This window comes from Acyrthosiphon pisum, chromosome X, assembly GCF_005508785.2.
Source record: "Acyrthosiphon pisum isolate AL4f chromosome X, pea_aphid_22Mar2018_4r6ur, whole genome shotgun sequence".
Lineage (NCBI taxonomy): Eukaryota > Metazoa > Arthropoda > Insecta > Hemiptera > Aphididae > Acyrthosiphon > Acyrthosiphon pisum.
Genome location: NC_042493.1, coordinates 129,395,606 through 129,415,021, shown reverse-complemented (window position 1 = coordinate 129,415,021; position 19,416 = coordinate 129,395,606). Strand labels below are relative to the sequence as shown.

Genomic DNA, 19,416 nt, shown 5'->3' with positions numbered 1-19,416 from the left:
GGAGACAAACACATGCGAGTGTAGCGTCCTCTTTAACGAAAATAAACGCTACCCTAATTTTTATTAGTATACAAAACAACTTATAATATTTATCATAATAATTACAATATTTTATATCAATAACAGAAAACAGTAGGTAGGTAAGTAATTATTTTTGTTAAAATAAAAATTCTACCTTAATTTGTATTAGTTAACAAAACAAGTTATAACATTAATCATAAAAATCAATATGTGTGTATTAATAAAAGAAAATAGTAGGTACCCACATTTTTTTGTGTTAAAATAAAAATGTTACATTAGTTTAGGATGCAATGCAACAACTGGGTAACTACACTTAACAATTGTTTCAGGACAAAGAAAACACTTCCTAAATAATTACGTATTTAACAAACATAAAATATGCATACATCTATAAGTTAAGGACATTATAAAGAAACATTGGTAACACATACATTATAATTTATAACTGTTACATATAATTTTTGTAAACTTTTAAACATCAGTAAGTTGAGAGTTATCTGTATTTCTCCAAGAATTTCACTGTATAAAAAAAAGTTATAATTGAAAAAAAAATTGTATTTATTTATATGCTCATTGTAATGATATGTTTCTTGCAAAAATATATTTTAATAGGTACAGTTATAATAATAACTCAATAAACAAGCACGCCTGGGAAACATTTTAAGAAGTTTAAAGTTAACAGATAACCTATTTTTTTTTTATTACTCAGTTAAGTTGAAAGTTATATGAACATTTTCAATTAACTTATCAACTTAAGTTAAGTTATTATTATTATTATTATTATTTTAAATATCTATATATATATATATTATATACCCAGTAATATGGTTTAAAATCATAAATATTATTGAACAGAATACAAAACACACAAAATATCCAATATCTTTTCTATACATAGAATTAAATTATTAGGTACTGAATTAATAGAATTATGTAGTAGGTACCAAAAGCATACAAAATCGAAAATGCCGAAATAAATACAATCTTTTAATTTATTAACAGGGATGGGCAAGATACTTAAAAATCAGTATCGCGATACTAGATACTGGATACTTGGATTTGGAGTATTGAGATACTAGATACACAATACTTACATTTTAAGTATTTAGATACTCGATACTCGATACTTACATTTTAAACATTTAGATACTCGATACTCGATACATTTGAAAAAATTAGTCACAGTTTATGACGCATAGGATTTTTTTTAAATTTTATTTATACACAATTAGGTAGGTTGTGAATCTAGATAAACGCATTTAACTTTAAAATTCCAAATATTAGTCAAGTATACATATATTATAATAAGTCAATTGTTAAATTAAATAAATAAATAATAATAATAAATTATAGATATCATTATATCAAATAGTATATAATGATACAACAAAAAACGTTAAATGCAGTTTACTTTAAAATTTAAAATATTAATTAAGTATAAATATATTATTGTGATCATTACTTATTTTATCGTTGTCATCTGTCACGCGAAAGGTAGACTATACAGACATATAGACATAGAGTCTCAAGTACGAATAGTATGACTTTGTACAGTCGTATAGATTATGCATATGGATATCTAATATAGGTTTGGACCACAGATGTACGGTAAAGACGTAAAGTCCCATTCAACGTGTATGTGTGGTGCGTCACAGTACATAGATATAACTTAATATGGCTAATAGGTTGAAAAATAATTTTGTACAAGTTGTAGATACTGCAATTAAACTATGGATTTATAAATTTAATTTCACTGCACATATTATTTTACACATATTATAGTATTATACTAAAACTTAGTCAAACATTCGCGGTTGGTAGATAGGCGAGTAAATATAATCCTCAAAAATTAATTTTTTCAAAGTATCGCACGAAAGTATCGAGTATTTTTTGACAAAATTATTTTGTGAAATACTCGATACATAGTCTAAAAATGTTTTGTGATACAAGATACTCAATAATTCAGATAATGATTGTTTCTTTTCTGCGTTAGCCTCAATTCTTAAAACTTACATCACAAACAATATGTAATATTTTATTTGTATAATTGTTTTCGTTTCAGTTTACATTTCTATCTTATTATTAATATGCATTTATGTTATTGTTCGATTTTCATATCAATTTATTGTAATTACTTATTTATTTACTTGTACTATTGGGCAATTTGCCCGTTTTATTCATTGAATAAACAATTATTATTATTATTATTATTATAATTGTATTGAGATACAAGATACAAAATACAATTGTATCTAAGATACTTGTAACAAAGATACTGCCAAACCTTGTTGATAAATAAATAAATAAATAACTTATTTATGGGGAAAATATTTTATAATAATATGTTCTTGAGAATTGTACATTTGTGATTTGTATCTATATCGATATAATAAGATAATATTATCATATTAGTTATTAGTATTTATTAATTATTATTATTACAAAATGCCCGTATTCTGCAGTATGGTATGGTATATCTTTATATCTATATACGATACACCTATATATTATAATTTAATATATATATAAATGGCTATTGCTATAATATGTATTTACTATTTAATGAAGTTATTTTTCTTGAAGAATTTTGGTTAAAGGAACAAGAAATTAATTTAACTATATTTCTAATTTCCTATTCTATTAAATGGTTATGTAATATGCAACATAAATAATTATTTTTATTTTTATTATATTCATTATTTAATTATTTATAAATTAACTTAACTTGAATTCGATTAAAAGTAACTCGTTATTTATTAAGTTTATATCAATTAAAATAAATTAAGTTAAAAATTAAGTAAATGAAAATGAAATTTTAAAAAGTTAAAATTAACTTAACTTAAACTTTTTAACTCGTTTATACCCAGGCTTGTAAATGAACATCTCAGCAATATAATTCTGCGCATTCAGCGTGCCCCATGTACACACACAGCATTTGGGAAATGATAATATTTTGTGAATGTCTTAAAGTGGTTGAATAATGAATATTTGACTATTAATATTTTATAAATATTTTCTTCTTATGATAAAAAAATATTGTACTAAAATATTATGATTGCATAAAAATGTTGACTTAATATTTTTATAAAGTTTCCTTAAAAATATTTTTTATAAATATGATAAAAATTTTTTGTAAATGTTTTTTCAAATATTTTCAAATATATGAACTTTTAGGCCAAAGATTATAACTAAAATATTTTCTTTTATTTATTTAACTTTTTAAAATATTTATACAATTTATTTTCCTGAAAATATTTTTGCCATAGTTAGGAAATATTTTTATGCTGTATGGGTATGGAATAAACGAGTTCTTAATCAACACAACAATGTATTTGGGATGTAAATTATCATTTATTCCAAAGGCTGAGGCACACAAAGATATATATATATATATATATATACAACTAGTAGTTTTGTATATATACGTATATACAGCATACATGCACGATGATACTGAAAATACCCAAGTTTGCCTGTTTATTTAGTCATGTTTATAATTATAAAATTTACTACAATATAATTACCATTATATAGTAAGGGTGTGGTAGTGGTCGTGTTAGAAAATTAAAAAAAAAAAATTTTTTGATTTCGGCTTAGTATAAGTACCTACTTATGAATTTATTTTAAGAAACAAAACAAAATAAAATAATATAATTTTTAGGAATGGGTTAAACCTAAGATTTTGTGAACTCGATTAGAATTTTTTTGTCAAACTCAAACTTGATGCTTCTTCAAACTATTACTTTTAAACATCCAAACTTAAAAATTTAAAATTTAAAATTATTAATCTTTTTAATCAAAAATTTTAAAAATGTAAAAAAGTGGACGTTTTGAGTAAAAATTATAACTAAAAATTAAATCTTATTATTATGTATTAATAATACATTTATGTACAATTGTAACTTAATAAGTAATTTATTATTTTAGAATTTAAATAGTAAAACATAACAACTAAAAAGTAAATAGAGCCCTTTTTAAACTGTATATCGCAATGAAATTATCATAGGTAGTCTATAAAATAAACAAAAAAAAATATAATATATTTTTTAATTAATATTTAAGTACCAATTTTAAATATCAGAAACTATAAGGAATTCTTTGTAATAGAAATATTTATTTTTAAAAATAAAACTGTGCTTCAAAATAAAATGATTTAAGAATGAAATAAGTGCATTATTATATAAAATATTAAATAATACATATTTAAACTCAAACACACCGAATCTTAAAGGACATCACAACACTAAATTTTGTTAAGTTATCTGGTTGTTGCAGGGAGTTTTTAATTTGCTGAATCATACCGATTTTCATTGAGTATTAAATTATTAATAGTTTTATAATTAATAAATTACCTTGTGTAGTTAATAGATTTAGGCAAACTATTATTATCATTATTATAGTTGATTGAAACAAACATAGAATAATTATCATTTATAGATGTCTGTATTATACCGGATTTTAAGTTATGACTTGGTTCAGTTTTTAAAGTACAATAAATAACAGATAAGCATAATATTGTTTGAAAAAACCAAAAAGCCAACAAATCATATTGATTTTTCAATAAAGTAAAAAAAAAATGCATGACCAATAATTACCTTAAATTAGGTATAAAATTAAACAAAGAATTAACAATCATGCATTTAGTTAGATTTTCTATCTGAAACTGATTATTACCAGACAAAATGTTTTATACATTGAAAATTTATTGTTTCAGCCTTTTTTTTTTTGAAAGAACACAATTTAAAATTTGCAGAGATTGCAGCTGGAATATTATCTTAATTTAAATGATATGAAATAAATTTATGTACAAACATTATATTTCGATGATAAATAAAAAAAGAATCATATATGGCTTTAAAAGTTAAGCCATAGTTATGGCTATTAAAATGTTTGAAAAAAATATGGTTAATACAGACTTTACTATGATCGGTTACCTCTGTAAAATCAATAATGTACCTAAGGTATAGGTGTATTGTTAATGAGCTAAAAGTATCCAAATATTGTTATCATTCTTATCAAAACTATTTAAGGAAGATTGCAAATTTGTTATAAAATTAATTTGATTGTATTATTAAAGAGAATAAGTGTAAACTGCAGTACAATAATAAAAAGTATTATTAAATTCAAATTCAATTTCTAAAGCATTACAATTACTGTTACAATAATAATTAAAGCTAATAACATTAAATTCATTTTATAATAAATACACTAATGCTATCAGATTTATTTAATACTGCAAGTGAATTAAACAATTTATAACTGTTAATATGAAAATCTAATTGACCATTTAGACACGGATCACCTAAAATTATAACATTGTATAACATGTTATTAATAGGATCTAAGACAGCGACAAGCTCATTAAAGTATTTATTTCTCATATTTAAAAAAAAAAGAAATTAAAGTTTGTTATGAAAATAAAATAAATGGTCAAAAGACAAAATATTCTGGTAGTTGACCTTATTAATTCAATTAATATTATTAGTTATAAAATCAAAATCTGTAGCCATATGAGAAAATATATAGATTAACAATGAATGAATTAAGAGCATTGATTATGACACACGTCTTAGCTGGGAAATCAAATGTTTATGATGAAGATCAATAAGCTGTTTGATTCTATTGATTTTGATAGAAGCATCACCTTCTAATTGTTTAATATAGAGACCATAGCTATTAGCTCAAACGTTACTGAAGTTGTATTTTAGTAGTAATTTGGATAACTATAATAATTTTTATTGTACTGTACAGAGTCAGGCAATGATTATTATAAAAAATGTTTTCATTAAATTAGTCAATACAGTCTGTTGTCTTAATAGCCTTGATGATCTTTGCCACATTCAAATTCCAGTATAAGACAGCCAAAGTTTTCTCTAATAAAAAAATATAGTTGTTGTGGTAACTTAGGAAGTGGTTAAGTTTTTTCCATGTCATGCGTAAGACATTGCAAATGTTCAATTTATTTTGCCTTTCCAATTTCAATTTTAATGAAACTTATGTGTATTTTCAACCTAAATTAAATGTTCTGTAATATAAAATATTTGTAATATAAAATTTCTGTATAAAGCAGTATAGTTACTTTGTTATAATTATTAATAGTACAGGTTTCAAGCTTTTTATTATATTATTATTGTCAAAATATATTATCTTCAAATTATTAAACATGCGATTGTCTTAAATATTGTGATAGCCAATAAATTGCCATCATAGACATACTGTCCTATTATAATACTAGCATAATAATATATTTAATCAATTATACTATAATAAGTAGTATTTTAAGTTATAACTTATAAGCTGCGAAGATTAAAAATGTAGAGAAAATGTCATTTTAGGTCTATTAGGTATGATTATTGCTTAAAAGTGATAAGTCTAATGTTGCGATAATACTAAGACCTACACTGTAGTAGTGTAGTGTGCTATAATATTGTGATATTGTTAATTATATGATCTTCGAGATGAAGAATATTAATATTACAATAATATGACTGTCACAAAATAAAGAGTAAAACATAATATTATAGCCTAGAAAATACTGTAAAAGTGTACCTAAACAGTCTTATTTTATCACAGATAACAATTGAACAATTGTTTAATCAGGTACTTTAAAGTTGAATTTAATTAATTTGTTTTGCGAATATTGTGATATTTTATATATTAGGTACCTAATGTAATCAATAATTATCATGTAATTTGCAGTTACTATTTTGAAGTTTTTACCTTGTTTTAGAGCTAAATATTAGATAAATGTTATATACTCCGTGCCACGAGAGAAGTAACCCGTGTCCCTACCTAATTGCGGTTGAATTCGCGCATCATCTACCTATTTGACATGTCGATGTTGCACGATTATGACCATCAATGGTCGGCAATGTTATATAGTAATACTATTAGTATGTTTAATGTTGTAAAGTGGGGAAAACGGGGCCTAGGAACGGTCTCTGCCGTCAGTGTGCATGCACATAGCGGGTTACTTCTCATGTGGTACTGAGTATAGTTAGTATGGTTAGTATAGTTATTGTGATTACCTACGGTACCTATTTTGATATTTCACTTTTGCGAGAATTAAATATTAATTGTATCAATTTATTGGGTATACATTTTCATTTAGAAATTAATAAATGGTAGGTAGATAGTTGCGAAAAGTTTTTTTTCTTGAATCCTTATACAATAATGGCAAAGAACTTCATCTATAAAAATTTTGGACATCAAACGCCTTCTGCTATCACCAATGTCTTTGATACCAATCAGCACTGAGATTTTTGATGTATGTGAAACAAATTAATGCATTTAAATGGGTACCTATATTATTTTATTATTACCTAGGAAATCCCTAGGTAGCTACCTATTTTATAATTTAAATAATAACCTAAAATCACTAGTCTTCTAGTCTAAAGAAATTAACTATAAAACTTCCATGTTTTATTTATGTTATATTTATAATATGTTATAAACTGTAATGATTTAATTAATCTCTGTAATATACCTATAAGGTACTTAGTAAACTTCAATAGTTTATTCTATAGAATATAATAATATAATTATACTTTAGGTAGGTACCTTTTGATGTTTTTTTTTTTATAATTTGATAGTCAAATTCCAGAAGAACTATAATTATAGCCACTATATTTATATTATTATTCGACTATATTTTTATTTTAATTCTAGACACATTTTTTTTTTTTTGAGCCGGTATAATAAATCATACAACTAATAGGTCTATGATCCTAGCCTATGATCTAAAATTTTACTGTAGTGCTTTTTATTATATTTAAATAGAACATAAGGAGTTATTATAATATTATATTCAGCTAATTTTCATTAAATAGTAAATATATTTACTATATTTAGTATAGGTATTAAAAAATATAATATGTAAAATTACCACAGTATTTCGAAATATTCTATCTTCAAATATTTCTAGTTCCTCTTCAGTTTTTATTGGAAACATATCATCATGTGATATTGAAGAATTTTGGTTCAATATTTGAGAAGTAATTGTTTGTCCAGTACTTTTTAAAAATGTATCAAATGCATTAATCATACTTTGTTGAATGTTTATTGTTGAGCTCAAATTCTATATCTCATACTTCAGTTTATTTAATAAAGTCAGGACGAGATTATGAAAATCTACAATAAAACATGGATAAATATATTGTCATGAATAAATTTAAAATAAAAAAACAAATACATATTTTAGAGTAGGTATTTAGGTTTACAACAATAATCATGATAAATTATTCTTTTTAAGCATTAGTTATTTAACATGGATTTTGTCAAAATGTATAATAAAAACTAAAAACATTATGCTGCAATAAGTAGGTACTACATATAAGCGCCGTATTCATAGTTGATGCTTAGGAATAAGTATTGCTTAAGCTAATTTTGATAATTTAAAAAATAAAAATGTGTGATAATAACTAAATGCAATCTTTAAGGTCTCAACCAATCTCAATTTAAGTAATACTTTTTCTTTTCTCAAGCTAAAGTCTTATTTATGAATCTCATTTGAGTTTTAATCTCATTTTAAAAATGAAAATATAAGGGTGAAATACAGTAAAATATATTCTTAAAATAGGTAAGTATTATTAATCAGTCAAGCATTAATACATGGGTCGCTAACTTGCGATTAACCGTTGCCGAACTATATTATTTTGTAATCAGATAAAGACTTTTAAAACCCTCTGTATTAATATATATTTAAAGTATAATTATTATTGGTGTACTTATTTACTACATAATACTTCTGTAATAAATTGTAAATTAAATATTGATTTAACTGTAACATACCACCATTTTTCATTTCATTGTTTTTGGTAGAAGAATTATTTATCACACTGTTTTTGAATTATTGAACGTTGAATGTGTAAAACGTGTAAATGTATATCTGTAAATTAATTTTAAGTTCAATATTTGTTGCTAATAAGACTAAATAAAACTAGATAAAACTAAAATCATGAACAGAATGGTTTTGAAATAAATAGGTATATTTTAACCTGATTATGACATGAAATATCTATGTACTTAGAAAAATAGTAACAGATTATACATATAAAAACTACCTATAAAAAAAAATGTTATGGTTTATTAGAATAAGATAAAGTTTAAGTATGAACTATTGGCATAAAAATTGAATTTCCATTATGAACTTTGAATTATTTTAAATTAAACCTATATGTTACATTTAAATTAGGTATTTAGTTTTTTATTAGACTTAAAAAATAAATCATTCTACTTCACTCATTATTAATTATTCATATCAATGGAAAATTGATGAGATAATAATGAGATAATATTGTAAAAGAAAAACAGATTTTTATTGATCAGGTACTGAATATTTGTAATATACTTAAATCATAATAAATTATGCTAATAGTGGTAATACATAATAATACAATACAATATTATTGAATTATGCTGTACTTACTGAAGTTTGTCTGTAAAGACCGATGTTCAGTGGTGGATAGTATCGTAACGCAAATTACCAATTATTGTAACGAAATTACTTTTGCAATAACTCTGTAGGAATTTCATTATATTTTATTTGAATCAACGCAATTGTGACGAAATTACTTTTTTAAAGTAATTTCTATGGAGTAACGTATTATTTTCCATGTTATTAAAATAAGTAAAGTTGTGAATGTATAATGTATGATAAGAAATAGTGGCTAGGATATTTGAGAAAAATTTAAAAATCAATACAATTTATTTACGATTCCTAAAGGTTTTATAGTAAATAAAACCTGGGTACTTCGTTATGGGCTTATTTTGTTACTCATTTTTTAAAAAAGTTATGTAATTTGTAACGTCCTACTTTTTGAATGTAAAAGTAAAGTAACGTGATAGTCATAATTTCGTAACGCGAACGTAATTTAAATAAAAACCGTTTAGACGAAACTTGTTAAGAAGAATATTACTCACGGACGCTCGTGCGTCTGTATAATTAATATAATAATTGTTTAGGCTGCATGTCGCTGCGATTATAACTTATATAGTATATCAGACTTGGGTAAAATACTTTTAAAAAGTATTTGGAATAAATACTCGAAATAGTATTCAGAATATATATTCAAATACTTCATAAAAATAGTATTTTAAATACTTCAAATTGAAAACGAGTTACCAGAATAAGATTTAATTCTATGTACAAATCGTACTATTTTTTAGTAGTTTTTTTTTTTTATAAATTTTAATATTTAAATTTTTTTTAATACATATATTTACATATTTGGTTTTTTTGAAATACATATAAATTCAAGACCTACTAATTTTACAAGTATATTTTTTACTACTTCAAAAAAAAGATAAGAAGACATTTAAAAAAATATATTTTAAATAACATAATTCTACTTTATTGATATACAATTTTCAGAATATTTTCCAAGTATAATTTTTAACTTAGAAATTTAATTTGATATGCATCTTGTAAGAATATACTGAAAATAATGTTATTTTTATCAATAAAATTTTTTTTCAAATGTTCTCACTAAATTAAATTCACATTAATACAGTGGTTTTCAACCTGTGTGTCGCGGCTCTCAGGGGCGTCGTCGGTTATTATCAAATGAGCCGCGTTCGAATTGTGATAATTTATAGTTTTTGGTATCTAATTTTCGTAAGACGGAGACCACGCATGCTGGTATATAATATTATAACATACATTTTTAATTTCATATTCCTAAACAGGAATATGAATTTTTAACATTATTCGGATAATTTTGATTTATATGAAAATTTGGACGCGAAGTTTATTGCCACCTATATATATTCATTTAAATTATTAAACAACAACACTAGGTAGGTATATAATTTTTTTATATATTTTTTTTGTTGTTGTTCATACACGTAGCGAAACTTATGAGTAGGGACTGGATTTATATGCAAATGCATATACGTATTGGAATAAGCTTTTTGAAATCTGATGAGAATTGTCTCCGATTTAGATCATTCTTATTAAAATAACACAAACTGTATTTTGCATATTTCAACGTTTTTACCTATTAAATACATATTTAATGAATATTTGTAGGCTTATAGTGCATATTATTATTTATAGCACAAATATTTGTTTTTCGTCGTATTTTCACGTTCACGGCCACATAATATCGATAATATTACGACCAGTCATTATTGCCAAAAAAAAAAAGATGATATACATAAATATACATATACATATATATGTATATATTATTATAATATTAATATAAATAAATTTGTTGTTCCTATAATAGAGTTCAAGTGTTCGACGGAAGCCAATCAGGGCTAATATTTTATAGATTTAAGATAAATAACGTTAAATGGTGAAGAACTTAGTGCAGATGACAAAAATATACTTTTTTATACTATTAAAACCCTTATATACCTTTTTTTATTACTTAATTAATTAATACTTATTTTTTACATAATTTTAAATAAAATGTTTTCGATTCAATTTTAAGTGCGTATTTAAAAATAAATGCATATTTTGTAGCATATTAGAGCATTTTTAGAAGCATATTTTGAGGTCTTTTTGTGCATATAAATCCGGTCTCTATACTTATGAGGGGTCTTGAAATACATTTTAAAATATTAGATACTATAAAAATGAAAATATTTTATGAATTTCTAATTCAAAATAAATTACAAATTTTCGTTATTTTTACAATATTTGTCAAAATTTGAAATTCATCAAATTACAAAACAAATTATTGTGGTTTTAGGGTTAACATTTTTTTTTAATATCCATTAACAACAGCTTATGAGGAATCTTGTATTATATTATTAGTATGAGTTTTTATCGACATTAATTGAAAAAAAAAAACTAAAAAAACCGAAAATGTCTTTTTCGTATAAATAGCTCAAAATGAGTCTAAATATTTTTAAATTTGTATGGTGTATGGAAAACGCTTAAACAAAACATTCATTTAAAAGATCATGTATCTACAGTAATTTTTTTTGAGCGACACTGAAAACCAGAATCAATTTTAATGTACTTACATTTTTCTTATTTTTTTTTTTTTGTTTTTCCTGGAGTTATTTTAATTTCTGATACTGTACTTGTACAAAGACACAAATAAAACATACATTGTTACAAAATGAATACATTCATCGCTCCGCTTAGAATCTAATATATGCTATCAATAAGCTCTTATCACAATGATAAAAAAAAAAAAAACAATGACACTTTTCACTACTATAATAATACATAAAATATAATACATAGTTTGGCTTTGGCACATGACGGTTATAATTTATTAATATTGCGATGTATTTTATACGTATATGTAAGTATAATCGTCACATCGTGATTTGTGTACCTGTACATGCGTATAATATTATTCGGTTTTTATCGGTTCAAATAAACTTTATACATATTATCAGCCAAAGACTATAAGTGAGTAGGTATAATATATATTATAGTGCGTGTGCTCGCCAACTACCTATATACCTAAACAGTGTGTGGTATCATTATCGTTGCTGTCTACAGTTCGGGTACCTAATTGTAGCTGTATTTTAACTAAAATGGATCTTAATCCGTTAATTGGATTAAGATTTAATAATTGCCTAACAGTGCACTTTAAGAAAACGTACCACGGGGCTTTGTTGTCTCCGTCTTACAAGTGCGTAACATAAAGTAACGTATGTAAAGCCTTGTTAGTTTAAAAATAAGAGCGAATGGACCTATTACGAAACTTGATGGTATGAATATTATTTGCGTTTGTGTTTGTTTTTTTTACGAAAGTTCAATTTTTAGAAAATGTAAATTAAAAAATAAATTAAAAATTCTCATAATTCAATAAATTAAAAACTGAATTGTAGTAAAACAAACCGTAATTTAAATATAGATAATGTTTACTAGTTTTGTATTATATGCATAATACATTAATGTATTATTATGTATTATATTTGTGTTATTGTACTTGAATGATTTAAAAATATGATTACGTAGTGTGTAATATATTACGTTTGTATAATTCAATTGCACCTCGTAAACTAGAGTGTTTATTATAATATTTTATATTAGTAATTATCACTGTTGGCGGCTTATTTAATCCAATATAGAAGTCTTGTCCTAATTAATATGTAGATAGTTATAATAATATGATTATAATTTTTTAAATGGTATGACCGATATAACATAGTCGTCTCCGTTTAGTATAGATTTCATATTATATAAACAATGATCCTAGGATTCAATTTATGTGTTTTTTGTTTCCCAATCGTGGACTCAATTGGTTTATTTTTTCTTTGTGTGCCTATGATCTCAGTCCTCAATTATACTATTTAATAATTTAATATTTATAGCAGTTCCACGAAACTTAAGTGCTATATTTAAAATATTTTAGAAAATTACTTTAAAAAATCTAGTTATCAGCTTATAATATATCGACAAAAATTAAATACTGCTACATACTTGATGCACAACCGGACATGAGAGTTCGACGTTCATTTGATAAGCCTAGTAGATCTGAAACAATATCAAACAAAAAAAACATAAAACTCGTTAAAAATTTTAATTTAAATTTCAAAGTCTGGTTAGTTTGTTATTTTAAGAACTTTTGGTAAATGATGGAAATATTCTTTTCCGATAGTTAATTTCTATAAAAACGTAGTCAGTTTCACAAAATTAAAAACATTTTTATACTATACTATACGCTATACGCGTGATTATGACATTAATTTTTACTATATCGTATGGATTGTGTGCATGTATATAAATAATAAATATTTTGTACAGTTTTTTTTTTAGTTTTTTTTTTTCTAATCGATTTTGGATAAGTAACGCTTTGTTTATTGCTTTAGAAACGCAAATCAACAATAACAAATAATTTCTTTGATTCCTCAATTTTCCTCGAAAAGCAAAAATATCCATTATCTAGTAGAATTCTGTGTTTTTTTATACAACAAAAATAATACAACATAATATTATATACATAACTACATCTCTACGTGTGTGAATAGTAGATACCGATTTAATATAAACTGATTAAATTAAACCCATTTAGCTAGGTATCTGTTATTTACTTATCTATATGTACCTCATTAATTAAGACTAGTTTCTGAATTGCGATAGACGTAGCACATTAGTAGATGGGTACCTACACATGCGTTTAGGCACTGTACGAAAAAGTATGTATTACGAAAAAGCAATTTATGTACCTTTAGAGTATTATGGGCCATTATTAAATATAATACAATTTATTATATAATATGTATATTACTAGGACTGCAATGCGGTTCGCTGATTGCAAGACATTGAGCTGAGCGAGTTAAACACACCGAAGCTTATCGTCCTATATTTCTTGTGAAATTATTGATTTATTGCGGATCTATGTTTCTACGGAAACAAAATTAAGATTTCAAAATTTAGTTTTTCGGTGATAATTCATCGATGGTAGGTAGGACATCGATCAAAACCACTTGTTGGCACTCAGCGATGTCCACACTCTCACCGTGCCAAGTTTGGTCGAGATCGGTTAATCCGTTGCAAAGAAGTATGCCGTTTAGTAAACTATCCCGCGTATAAGAATAACAATAATTGTATCGAAATTATTTTTTAAAATTTACGCTGTAACTTAAAATGAATAAGAATAGGTAATATATAAGGCTTTAAAAATATAACTGTATTTAATTACTATTAAAAATGTACCAAAATGTATAAGTAACTAGCTGAACCCGTGCACTTCGTTGCCCATTAAGTGTACCAACTATATGTGACTCAAACTTTGTTCTATTCGTTATTTAATATTCGGTTTATGGTTTCAAGATTAATATTAACTTTTCCGTTGCCCGGAATAAAAATTCTAATTCGCAGCAGTACATTATCAGGTAGGCAATCTACCCGCGGTAGATCGCGGACCCCGTGCTGTATGTACGTTAGTGTATGATTTAACTCTAAAGTATCAAAGTTATACCAAGTTTGTCGTATTCTACCTATGGTGGATTTATATAATCAATTAATACAAAATCCTAACCTAACCTAACCGTATTAAAATCAGATTATAAACGCAATCGCATACAAAAAAAAAGTATGTGAGTGCCTTTGTACTCACGAATGATGTGTAAACATCTTAGCTGTAGTACGACTTTGATTGGCTCTATATCGCTCTCGCTCAATCTCCCTCGGCGGTTTGTCTGTCTCGTTTACCAGCCAATACTGTGCCTCGCCCCGACGTATTATCGCCGTTTCGTTTCCCGTTTCGAATGACTCGGCATGACGATGTCGGCGCGACTGTTATCTATCAGAACCCAACTAAATAACCTTTAACCACTGAACTCTATACTATAATAGCCTTTAACTGAGTTTTTAACGGTCAACTTTTGTTTTCGTTCGTCCATTTGTCCGTTGAAATTCGATGAATTTTAATGTCGACAAAAGATAATGGTGATCACCATCGTGTCATACGTTTAGGAATCTTGGTTCTACGCGTACGACTGCTTTTCCTCGTTACGAATGCTGATAATTAATAAATAATAATACGTCACCTTATATAGTTAGATTAATCAGTTACATATTATTGTGTCAAATACCTATATGCAGTTTTGTCACGCATTACGCAATAGGAGATTACAACACTCGACACTGTTTTATTTACAGTACCGCAGAGTGCAGGGTTTGATTTTAAATATGGAAAGTGGAACTGTGGAAGTACTACAATTTATTAAATACAAAATTAACTTGCGTTTTGTCTAACAAATCTACTCGGACTTAGTACAAAAGTACACTGAAAATTGGAAAAGGAACTAGTTCAGAATAATATTATGATGTAGGTATTTAATACATTGTATTATAATCTATAATATTTTTCTTTATCACGAATTCACACACAAATTTTAATAATTATTAAATATTCAATATAACACAGAACGAAAGAACGTACTAAACACGTGTTTCCTCCGTAAAGTAATGCTAGCGTGCACGCGAGCGTATGTTGGGTAGCCTGCGCGAAGACCGTGCGCAATAGCCTCACACACACACACACTCAAGCAGTCACATCTACATGACTTACGCCTGACGCTCGATTCCCCAAGAAGGTCGTACTACAAACCGATAACATAGATGTTTACACATAAAAAATAACAATATATGAATAGGTATAAAATGAATAATACGATTAACCTAAGACGCGTATTATACTCAATATTTTAAATACACCGTACTTTCCGATTTCCGTGCGTGCGCGAGCATAAACGCATATAATAATGAATAAAGATACGTGGGTATTTTCGGCGTTCTTGACTGTAAATTATATTTAATTAAATTAAATAATAAAGTAATTACTTATTACCTTTTCAATTGATGAACCACAGTAATGTTTGATTTACTCAATACCTCGTACAGACACGACGACGACGACGACGACGCACAAAACGAGTCCGCACGGGCAGTCGTAGTGTATAATAATATTATTATACGATATTAACACGGATTCGCGAGTATACGTAAACGAGAATAATAATTAATTAATAATATGTTGGCAGCACACCGTACGAATTGCCACCCCCACTCCGCCCGACGGTCCCCTCTACGCGCGTGACGTCCACCGCCTCCGCCGCCGCGTATGTTTGGTAGCCTGCGCGACAACCGTCACACACACACACACTCAAGCATTCACATCTACATGACTTACGCCTGACGCTCGATTCCCCAAGAAGGTCGTACTACAAACCGATAGCATAGATGTTTACACATCAAAAATGCATTAAAATCGATCTAACCATTTAGGAGGAGTTCGTAATGAACGTCATTAAATAATATACATACACGAATAATGAATAAAAAATGTAATGGCATTGTAAATTGTTCATCTACCAAATCATTATAATTTTAATCGTTCATTAACAGAGAGCTCACAAATAATCGACCACCATAGATGATGTTCTTGATCAGTGATTACATTGCCACGGAGACGATCAATATTATATTAAATATTAAAAAATAAATTATAAAAAAATAATAGGCCAAATTGGTCCAGGCGTTGTTGAGTTATGCGCTTACCAACACTTTTTGCGATTAATTTTTATATTATAGATGAAATCAACGAACATGCCCGATTAACCAATAGCAACCAATATAATATAATGCACTGTTGCGCCACTGTTGTATTTTTGACATACAGATTTGAGATTTCCTACCTTTCCGGTGGATTTTCCTAACATTTTATTTCGTAAAAACCTTCTCCTGGTAGTTACGAACATCTTAAAAAAAATTTGAGCCAAATCGGACCAGCCGTTCTCGATTGATGAATTGTTATACATTTTTGTCTCCATTTTTATATATATAGATAATAAGTTATGGTAACTGTGTATTATCAGAGTTTATTCATCGAGCACATTTTATGCCATAATGTATTACGGATCCTTATACATAGGCAGGTACTTAGTTTTAAAACTGAAGTTGACAGTTTTATCATTTCTTGACATCTAAAATTATTTTTACGATGGGGAGCTGATATATAATTGCTTTTGTGTGTAACAAAAACGTTTTACGTGTAGCATTACAATTATTATACATAAATGAATAAATTAAACACACGTGTATAGTAAATAGAATAATTTTTATTTACATACTATTTGTTTTTCAATATTACAACTACCTTCTACTGCTATAAATATTTTTGAATATAGGGGATATTGTCTGGACCTTGTAATTAATGTCGTTTTATCAACATGTCGTCCGAGGACCGTTATGGTTATTGATGATGAAATTAAAACTTTATAATACTATTATTTTCAACTGAATATTTTTTCCTTCTCCTTCGAAATGATAAATAATTTCTTAAGCCACTATAGACGGATCCGAATGGTTTTTGAAATCAAATTGTTTTTGTATTAGATAATATTATATAATAATCTCGTGGAATAGTAAGTATTAAGTTCCTACACGACAGTAGCAGGTAACTGGTACATTTTGTATTGTACAAAAATAAACAAAGAAAACTTAATAAATATTAATGCAGATTACGTATAATTAATCTACAAAATATTAAAATAACGTAAGCTAGGTATATCTTGTATACACCTACATGCGTTTTTATTTTCAGCTGCTGTGTTCTCAGGACTGTGCATTTTAACCTTCGAATTGTCTGGGTAGGTTGTGGTTGTTCCTATATACACTGGTTCATGGAATTCCTCGAGTCATATAGTTCTGTCTTAGTTTTTGGTCGTACTGCAGCTGCCAGTGACTTAGAAATGTGAAAATTAACCTTCGAATTATTGGGGTAAACATCTGCCCCAAGAGATAGGCGTATTATGTTTTTTTTCACGAGTCTTGTTTGTACGTTATTTTTATATATTTTTTTCCATATGTACGTTTCAAAAAAGGTAGGTTTTATTAATTGAACCCCTGCCATTGAAATCACACTAGGTTATACCGTTCTGTTAAAATAATTGTATGATTTAGTATATAACACTATATTATATAAAAACTAATTATATTTAACTAATTATTTAGATTATTGGTGGAAGCATTCTCCCCACCGCCCGATTAATATTGCAGCCAAATTAGTTTTGAAAATTGTTAATTGTAATATAAACGGGTAGGCTGTAGTTCAGTGGCTATAATAATATCATTTGCCATATTTTACTATAGGTACATATTTGTCGTAACAACTAAAATGAAAAAAGAAAAATATAAAAATTGTTTCAGATCCACTGTATCAACTTATATTGAATAATTCAATTTCTTGACCAATAGGTTTTAAGAGGAAATTTAAGTATTATGAGTTAAAATCGAATTTGAATGAGCCAATGGCCGCGTTTTTGACATGGCTGGTTTACACCCATAAATACGTTTTTATACTGAACACGATAATTGGTACATATATATATTTTGTTCGTGTTATATTATGATTCTTTGAATTGCATATGACACAAGAAAGAAGAATGTGTAATAGATGGGTTGTATCGACACTTAAGTGGCTTATTGTTAATATATATATATATACTTTTTTTTGTAGTTGGAATACTCGAACCATCGGCGGAAGTAAGAACCAGTCTCGTTTCGGGATAATATATGGTTGGCAGTGAGTATCTTTATTATATTTATAAAATTGTATACCCACTTTTTGGTGTATTTTATATGATTTCATTGCATTACAAAATATGATCTTCCTCATTAATAAGATTGTACCATGCAACTTGTCAAGAAGAGAATCTTGTTATTCCATAGCTAAACCAAATGGTGGAGTGAATTGTGTACGTCTTACATTTGGAAGACGAACATTCATTAACCCATACCAGTTGATTATTAATTCTATGAAGATGGCCGTGTCTCCCTATAATTTGCAGTCTTCGAGTGCTTTATAGTGCAAAAATGTATCTAAAGTTGTATGTGACAAAATCTGTGACGCTGATCGATGTTTTGTGTCGGTGGTCCAGCACAGTTAAATGTTGCCTGCTCAGTTTATGACAAAC

At 26.6% G+C, this 19,416-nt stretch overlaps 1 long non-coding RNA gene across 1 annotated transcript in view; it reads left to right on the top strand.

Moving 5' to 3' along the window:
- The window catches only part of LOC107883272, a 21,138-nt gene extending 1,792 nt beyond the window's left edge, over positions 1-19,346 (top strand). The window contains exon 3 of the long non-coding RNA XR_001679167.2: positions 18,960-19,346. This is a non-coding gene — a long non-coding RNA (uncharacterized LOC107883272). The remainder of the gene's footprint in view (positions 1-18,959) is intronic.
- The last annotated feature ends 70 nt before the right edge of the window (positions 19,347-19,416 follow it).